The sequence below is a fragment of the Arachis hypogaea genome, chromosome 20 (assembly GCF_003086295.3).
Source record: "Arachis hypogaea cultivar Tifrunner chromosome 20, arahy.Tifrunner.gnm2.J5K5, whole genome shotgun sequence".
Classification (NCBI taxonomy): Eukaryota; Viridiplantae; Streptophyta; class Magnoliopsida; order Fabales; family Fabaceae; genus Arachis; species Arachis hypogaea.
Window position 1 is genome coordinate 36784975 of NC_092055.1, and position 8264 is coordinate 36793238.

Genomic DNA, 8264 nt, shown 5'->3' on the forward strand with positions numbered 1-8264 from the left:
CAACCCCATTGGTCTTGACAGTATCACAGATTTGCAAGAATTCAGTTAATAACTGAAAAGGATCTTCTGATGGAAGTCCATAAAACTTGCAATTCTGTTGCATCAGAGAAACTAATTAAGGCTTTAGCTCAAAATTGTTTGCTCCAATGGCAGGGATTGAGATGCTTCTTCCATGTAAGTTGGAATTTGGTGCAGTAAAGTCACCAAGCATCTTCCTTGCATTGTTATTATTTTCGGCCATGTCTCCTTCTTTTTCGAAAATTTCTGTCAGATTTTCTCCAAAGAGTTGTGCTTTAGCTTCCCTTAGCTTCCTCTTCAGAGTCCTTTCAGGTTCAGGATCAACTTCAACAAGAATGTTCTTATCCTCGTTCCTGCTCATATGAAAAAGAAGAGAACACAAAAGAAAATATGGAATCCTCTATGACACAGTATAGAGATTCTGTATATGAGTAGAAGGAGAGAAGAATAGAAGGAGAAGAGAAAAAATTTGAATTTAAATTAAAATAAAAAGAAAATATTTTTGTTTTATTAAAAAAAGTTAGAATTCGAAAATTAAAAAGAGAAATAAAATTAAATTAAAATTTAAAACAATTAGTTAATTAAAAAGAATTTTGAAAAAGTGGGGAGGAGTTTTCAAAAATTAGAGAGAGAAAATTAGTTAGGTGGTTTTGAAAGAGATATGATTGAAATAGTAAATTTTTAAAATCAAACAAAAAGTCAAGTAGTTAATTGAAAAAGATTTGAAAATCAATTTTTGAAAAGATAAGAAGTTAGAAAATATTTTTGAAATTGATTTTGAAAAAGATATGATTGAAATTCAATTTGAAAAAGATTTGAAAAGGAAATTTAAAAAGATTTGATTTTTTGAAATTAAAGTTGATTACTTGCCTAACAAGAAACTAAAAGATATGATTTTAAAATTTTAAAGATTGAACCTTTCTTAATAGGCAAGTAACAACTTGAAATTTTTGAATCAAAATATTAATAGTTAGTATTAATTTCGAAAATATGAGATAAAAATAAGAAAAATATTTTTGAAAATCAATTTGAAATTTTCGAAAATATGAAAGAAAAAATGAAAAAGATTTAATTTTTGAAAAAGATTTGAAAAAGATAGAACTTTTAAATTGAAAATTTGACTTGACTCATAAGAAACAACTAGATTTTTAAAACTTTTTGACTAAATCAAATCAAATTTTCGAAATTTATGAGAAGAATAAGGGAAAGATATTTTTTTATTTTTGAATTTTTAATGAGGAGAGAGAAAAACATCTAAATTGACACAAAACATAGAAATTATGAATCAAAACAACCAATGCAAGAACACTTTGAATGTCAAGATGAACACCAAGAACACTTTGAAGATCAAGATGAACATCAAGACTTATTTTTGAAAATTTTTAAGAAAAGAAAAATATGCAAGATACCAAACTTAAAAGTTTTTAATGTTGAGACACTAACAAATTGAAAATGCATATGAGAAACAAGAAAAGATACAAATCAAGAAAAATTAAAGATCAAACATAGAAAATCATCAAGAACAACTTGAAGATCATGAAGAACACATGCATGAGTTTTCGAAATTTTAAAGAAAAATTAAAGGCATGCAATTGACACCAAACTTACAATTTGACACTAGACTCAAACAAGAAACATCAAATTATTTTTTGATTTTATGATTTTCTAAATTTTTTTTTTTTTGGATTTTTCAAAAATTCTTTTGAAAAGGAAAATAAGGACTTCAAAATTTTTAATAAGAATTCCAGGAATCTTGCAATGTTAGTCTAAAACTCCGGTCCAGGAATTAGACATGGCTTACTAGCCAGCCAAGCTTTCAGTGAAAGCTCTGGTCCAAAACACTAGACATGGCCAATGGCCAGCCAAGCTTCATCATACATAGTTCAAGCATGTTAAGAAGAAGCCTCAGTCCAAAAGAATTTAGACATAACTTTACAGCCAGCCAGGATTCAACATTTCCCATGAAATTCTAGAATTCCTTCTCAAAAATTCTAAAGCCATAAAATAATTTATTTTTTTAAAAAAAATTTTTGAAAATTTTTTGAAAATAAAAAAGAATAAAAACAAAAACTTAAAATTAAAATAAAATTACCTAATCTGAGCAAAAAGATGAACCGTCAGTTGTCCAAACTCGAACAATCCCCGGCAACGGCACCAAAAACTTGGTGTTGTTGCCGGACCAAAAACTTGGCACTGTTGTTGCTGGAAACAAATGCGAAATTGTTGTTCATTCCCTTCCCGGCAATGATGCCAAAAACTTGGTATGCGAAATCATGATCGTTCATTCCTTGGTAACGGCGCTAAAAACTAAATACGAACGTTTATAATCTTAGTTCTTTGTCACAACTTCGCACAACTAACCAGCAAGTGCACTGGGTCGTCCAAGTAATAAACCTTACCTGAGTAAGGGTCGATCCCACGGAGATTGTCGGCTTGAAGCAAGCTATGGTCACCTTGCAAATCTCAGTCAGGCGGATTCAAATGGTTATGGTGAATTGATAATTAAAATATAATTAAAATATAAAATAGGATAGAGATACTTATGTAATTCATTGGTGAGAATTTCAGATAAGCGTATAGAGATGCTTTTGTTCCTTCTGAACCTCTGCTTTCCTGCTGTCTTCATCCAATCATTCCTACTCCTTTCCATGGCAAGCTTTATGTAGGGCATCACCGTTGTCAATGGCTACTTCCCGTCCTCTCAGTGAAAATGGTCCAAAATGCGCTGTCACCACACAGTTAATCATCTGTCGATTCTCGATCATACTGGAATAGGATTCAGTAATCCTTTTGCGTCTGTCACTATGCCCAGCACTCGCGAGTTTGAAGCTCATCACAGCCATCCCTTCCCAGATCCTACTCGGAATACTACAGACAAGGTTTAGACTTTCCGGATCTCAAGAATGGCCGCCAATAATTCTAGCCTATACCACGAAGACTCTGATAGTGAATCAGAAGGCTAAGAGATATGCATTCAAGCTTGTTTTCATGTAGAATGGAAGTGGTTGTCAGGCATGCGTTCATAGGTGAGAATGGTGATGAGCGTCACATAATCATCACATTCATCACGTTCTTGTGTGAAAATGAATATCTTAGAGAAGAAATAGGCTTGAGTTGAATAGAAAAATAATAGTACTTTGCATTAATTCATGGGGAACAGCAGAGCTCCACACCTTAATCTATGGTGTGTAGAAACTCTACCGTTGAAAATACATAAGTGATGAAGGTCCAGGCATGGCCGAATGGCCAGCCTCCATAAAGGTCTAAGATAGCATAAGACTGATCAAAGATTGTAAATACAATAGTAAAAAGTCCTATTTATACTAAACTAGTTACTAGGGTTTACAAAAATGAGTAAATGATGCAAAAATCCACTTCCGGGCCCACTTGGTGTGTGCTTGGGCTGAGCATTGAAGCTTTCACGTGTAGAGGTCTTCGTTGGAGTTAAACGCCAGTATGTAACCTATTTCTGGCGTTTAACTCTGCTTTGCAACCTGTTTCTGGTGTTTAACTCCAGAATAGGGCAGAAAGCTGGCGTTGAACGCCAGTTTGCGTCATCTAAACTCGGGCAAAGTATAGACTATTATATATTGCTGGAAAGCCCTGGATGTCTACTTTCCAACGCAATTGAGAGCGCGTCATTTGAACTCCTATAACTCCAGAAAATCCACTTTGAGTGCAGGGAGGTCAGAATCCAACAGCATCTGCAGTCCTTCTTCAACCTCTGAATCTGATTTTTGCTCAAGTCCCTCAATTTCAGCCAGAAATTACCTGAAATCACAGAAAAATACACAAACTCATAGTAAAGTTCAGAAATGTTATTTTTATTTAAAAACTAATAAAAATATACTAAAAACTAACTAAATCATACTAAAAACTTAGTAAAAACAATGCCAAAAACGTATAAATTATCCGCTCATCAAAGTATTCTTGATCTCGGTTAATTATTGATTTGAAAATTAAACTTTAATTGAGAGGATTGGTTGTTGATCTAGGCTATACTTGCAACGAACATATTCTATTTTGTGAAAATCTAGACTTTGCATTAGTTGTCTTGTGTCAAGTTTTTGGCGCCGTTGCTGGGGATGCAATTGAGTGCTATCTTTTGGTTGTTATAAATATGTTGATAGTATAAATACCTTACTTTTTTGGGTGTTTGGTCATTTTTGTTAATATTTAGGTGTTTGTTTTTTTCTTGTTTATTGATGTCTTTTGCTTTGTTTTTCTACTTTCTCTATGAGCTTTCTCCCTTGTTGCTTGGAGCTTGGTTGTGAACTTTTTTTAGGGTATGATGACTTCAAATTAGGATTGCTTCATGGAGTGGGAGAATCAATTTAGGGAGGAACGAATTGCATATGAGCAACACTCATGGCAAACACCTCTCTCATACTACAACAAGCCACACCCTGCCCTATGTGAATATCAACCCCAAAGATATGAAGGATACCCCCTACCTAACCCTCAACCACCAACCCTTCAAGCACCACACCATACACCTCCATGAAACCAAAATGTCTATACACCTTGCCACCAACCATATGAACCACCACATCCTTATACACCACCTCAATATCCCCACCCACATGACACACCTCCCACATATATAACTTTCTCCCAACTTTTGAACCTTCTCTTCCACCCCAATATGAAATTTTCCAATCTTTACCCCAAGAAGAAGAAGACATTCAAACATTCTTCCAAGAGCAAGAAGGGTTCCGAAGGAAGCAAGGGGAGTTTACGGCTATCATAGCCGAAGCGGTGAACCGCTTAACCTTGTTGCACTCAAGCAATGAAGACATCCCCCTTGAAGAAGGTGGAGGATCAAGTAAGGAGTGTAGAGAGGAGGAAAATATGGAACCTCCAGAAAAGGAAAAGGAGCTAAGGCAAGAATCGCAACAAGAGGAGGAAGGTAAAGCTAGTGAACCGGAAGAGGTAAATGGAGAGTTGAGAAAGTTTGATCAAGAAGTGGATTGCATCATCAATAATTTTTTGTCCACCTTGGTCAACCCCCTCAATGATCTTGAGGAAGCTTTCCCCTTGGAGTTTGAGAGAGAAGGGGAAGAGCTAGAAAAGAATGGTGAGGAGGAAGTGATCACCCAATAAGTGAAAGCATTCATACAAGAGTCCAAGAGAGTGACTCCAACCCAAGGACAAGTTGAATGGGTAACAATATATTCATTGAGCTTCATAGGCCCATGCCAATATGCTCTTTTGAAAATGGATCACCAACTTAAGGTGCTTCTTGGGGTGTTAAATGATGAAGAGATGGGTATTAGGTGTCAAAAGAATTCAAGGTACAAGTGGTGCAAGGTCCAACTTGGAGGAGTCCAATATTCAATTGGGTGCTTCAAAGGTGCTTCAAGAGGTTGTCCATCCAAGGGCACAAGTGAAAATCAACAAGAGGGTAATAGAGAAACCAAAATGTGGGATCCGGGCATACATCTTTATAACCAACAATTATGGATCCCAATGTCTTGCTTGAGGTTGCTTGGGAACTTAATGCACTTCGTTTGGGATCTCGGAGGATTCTTGAAGAATAAACATGGGTGGCAAGTCAAGGATGAGTGGAAGCATAAGCCACCATGACACAAGCTTCACTCAAAAGTCCAACTTAAGGACTTAAAAACCAAAGTACTAGGTGGGAGACACCCCACCATGGTAATATCCTTTCAACCCTTCTTTCTTTTAGTTTTGTTTATTGAACTTTGTCTCTTTAATTAGCTTAGTTTGATTGCATTCTAGGTTTATTTAGTTGAATTTTATGTTTGATCATGTGTTTTTGAAGAATGTTGTGTTTTGGGCTTGAAAAGCTTTGATTGATATCATGGTTGGTGCATTAGAGGCTTTAAAAATGTTGAAGAAACAGAGTTCTGTGCATGCGCACAGCATTGTGCGTACGCACACTTCCCCTGTTTTTCCTAACCTGTGCGTCCACACAGCAGTGTGCGTTCGCACACCCAGTGTCGAACACTCTGTTCGCAGCGCTCGTACCTTCTATGCATGCGCACCCCCCACCCCAACATTTTCATTCTGTGCGCGCACACACAATCTTGTGTGTGTGCACACATGGTCATTTTATCCCAAAAAAAGAGAGAGAGAATTGTTCGGTGCGTGCGCACGGCCCTGTGCGCACGCACGCGTCTTGACACCCTCTCTGCCAGCAGTGCTTGCAGGTCTTGTGCGCCTGAACGCTACCAACTTTTGCTGGTGTGCATACGCACGGGTCGCGGTCTGGGCAATAATGAGGAAGAGCGCCCTGTTCAGCCAGCACTCTTCCCATATCTCTTCTCCCTGCTGCTGCTGCTACCCCAACCCAGCAACCCATCCCTTCCGGCGACCACCACCGTCGCTGTCCGGCCGACCACCGCCGGAACCACCATCTCTCTCTCTCTTCTCTTTTCTTCTTCTTTTTTCCTCTCTGTTTCTTCTCTTTTTCAGCAAAACTCCGTCGCCGTGAGCTTCGCAGTGGCTAACACAAGTGCCACTGTTGCCTATCCCTTTCTTTTCTATTCTTCATCTTTTCAAGTTTCTTGTTTTAATTTTCTTTGTTAAATTTAGTTTCTTGCTTAATTTTTGTTTTCTTTATTTAAGTTTATTTATTTAGCTTAAGTCTTTCTTAACCCTTTGTTTGTTTGTTGCATTGCAAGTGTTCAACTTTAACTTATGGGTTGTTCATGCTAGAAAATTTGGCTTGAATTTGATGAATATGTGCACTGCACTCCATGTATTTGACATAATGCCTGAATGAAATTTTTGTTTAATTCATATGTTGTCATAACCATATGTGTTACACTATATCCTTGTTTGGCTTTCTAATCAAGAATTGTGCACTTCTGAATGATAATGATGATATTTTAGGATTAGAATTTCAATAATGTACTTGTTCATTGTCTTGAGTTGCTAGCACCAAATTGATTTAGAAATTGACTTTTTGTCTCTTATTTGGTGAAATTTTTAACAAGTACTTATTGAATTTAAGTGAATCGAGTTGAAATTACTTGTTCATCATGATTTTTCATATCACATTCATCACATGACCTGTACTTGCTCCTTGTTAATGCTTGGCATTTGTTTGAGTGACTTTACTTGATTGCTATCAAGTGTATCACTTTTTGTAACAAGTATCTATACCATGTGAATTTTTCTTTGTGTTTCATGATGAATAAGTAGTTTCTTTTCATTAATGGATTGGTTGTTGTTTATTGTGCTATTTTATATCACTCTTGAGCTTTCACTTGCACAATTTCAATATCCAATATTCTTAATTCAATTCACTCTTGTTGTTTGCACATGCTTGAATGATGCTCATCTATTGCTTGCATCTTAGGCCATTTAGTTGAGGAGCTTATGCTCACTTTTTGATTGTATGTGTAGATGCCACTTTAACCGGCCATTGTGTGTATTCCACACCGCTATGCAATTTCCTCAATTAGATGTTTAATTGCTCCTTACTTTACCTTTTTCTTCTACTTACCCTATGATTCTTGATTATACTTTATTCTTTCTTTTTGAGGATGAGACATAAAGGCAAGGAGCCGGGAGAGGAGAAGGACGCCGAGGATAGAGATGCCAAGCAAGCATTGGACTTGGCATTTTTCACACAACCCAAGCCCCCGCATCCACCAACCGAAGGTGGAGGAACTTAGAAATATTCTCCTCGAATCGTGTTCATGCACGGAGGACCGTGTAATGCTTAAGTGTGGGGGAGGATTCGTCATTTTGGGGCGTAAACTTTCTTTTCTGAATACTTTGCACTTTCTTGTAGATATTTGGAGTGTTTTTAACTGTTGCATTGCATTCTCTTCTAGTATATATATCTTAGCTTATACTATTGCATTTTGCCTTTTTAGTTAGTATATATTTTATATATGTTGCATTTTTGCATATTTCACTTAGTATATATATTATATAGATAGAAGTTGTGATTGGATATTGTGAATAGCATAGTGCCTAGTTTATTTTGATCCTAATTATTCATGTTACTTTTTGCTTGTTAAAAATTAGGAAGAGAACTAGAAAATTTTGAAAATTGCATCCATCACAACATACATACATACATGTAGGAAATAATTTTGGTGAAAAACAACGAAGATTTCCAAGAATTTTGTTACAAGGGCATTCTATTGAATTGATTTGGAAAATTATTTTTACACTTGCTTGAATGATTTTTATGGAACATAGAAGGGTGATAGAATAAATACCTTGTGAGTTTTTGGGCTATATTGAGTGGTTACACATTTTAACCA